The 1,051-nt window shown below is 56.3% G+C and overlaps 1 non-coding gene across 1 annotated transcript; it reads left to right on the top strand.

The window, feature by feature from the left end:
- Nucleotides 1-312: 312 nt before the first annotated feature.
- Nucleotides 313-375, top strand: LOC144485494 (U7 small nuclear RNA). Its single transcript, XR_013496169.1, has one exon. It is a non-coding gene; the product is annotated as a U7 small nuclear RNA (small nuclear RNA).
- Nucleotides 376-1,051: the final 676 nt, after the last annotated feature.

Genomic DNA, 1,051 nt, shown 5'->3' with positions numbered 1-1,051 from the left:
AAAAGGGGACAAAAAAGTGGGCAAGATAAAGCTCAAAAAAGCACTGAGAGGCTGGGGAAAGGGGCTGCACCAATCAGAGGACGTGGAGCGCTAATGAGATGCAGCTCCCAGAATGCTAGGCGTCCCCACTAACATTTAGTGTGCAAATTAAACACAGGATTGAGCTAAATCAATTGTGTTTGGGGAGGAAAGGGATGTCTAAAGTGAGATGTGATATGTGTTATGGTGGGGGGGGTGCCACAATGTTAGGGCGGCCACCCTCACCGTGAGGGGGTGGGTGCAGCATTGGGAAGGGGAGCTGGGCCACTTTCTCTTTGGTTATAGCTCTTTTGCTACTTGTCCAGAAGGTTCCGGCCTTTGTTGGCTGGAACCGCTCTGATTAATGAATGACAGAAGGAAGAGCTGTGGCGGGAGTTAGACACCCTCCCGGTGACGGTGGTGTTCCGCTGGCACCCTCCCGGTGTCGGTGGTGCTCTGCTGACACCCTCCCGGTGACGGTGGTGCTCTGCTGACACCCTCCCGGTGACGGTGGTGCTGTGCCCGGTGTTCAACGCAGCCTGGGCGGCGGCCCCCATTCGTAAACGTCCAGACTGAGTGATGCTCCTTTCTTCCCCCCTCAGGCTGTGGGGGAGTTGGGGCACAGCGGCTTACCGGTGCTGCTGCCACCCAGCTCCAGGGACTCGTCCAGTTCCCGGCCACTGCTTCCTTGCTGCAGTCAAACGCGTGCGGGTTGGGAGGAGATTGGCCGCTTCAGGTCAGGGGGAACGAAGCTGTGTTACATCTTCCCCAAAGAACCATCCAAAGGATGTTTTCTGTGGTGTGGGGGGTTAAAGATTGGTGAGAAACACACCCTGACATTCAACTAGGGGAGGCAGCACACAGTGAGACACACGCCCTGACATTCAACTGGGGGAGGCAGCACACGGTGAGATACACACCCTGACATTCAACTAGGAGAGGCAGCACAGTGAGAAATGCACCCCGACATTCGACTAGGGGAGGCAGCACACAGTGAGACACACACCCTGACATTCAACGAGGGGAGGCAGCA

This window comes from Mustelus asterias, unplaced genomic scaffold, assembly GCF_964213995.1.
Source record: "Mustelus asterias unplaced genomic scaffold, sMusAst1.hap1.1 HAP1_SCAFFOLD_195, whole genome shotgun sequence".
Classification (NCBI taxonomy): Eukaryota; Metazoa; Chordata; class Chondrichthyes; order Carcharhiniformes; family Triakidae; genus Mustelus; species Mustelus asterias.
The sequence above is the reverse complement of the archived record's forward strand: the minus strand, read 5'-3'. Positions and strand labels throughout refer to the sequence as shown.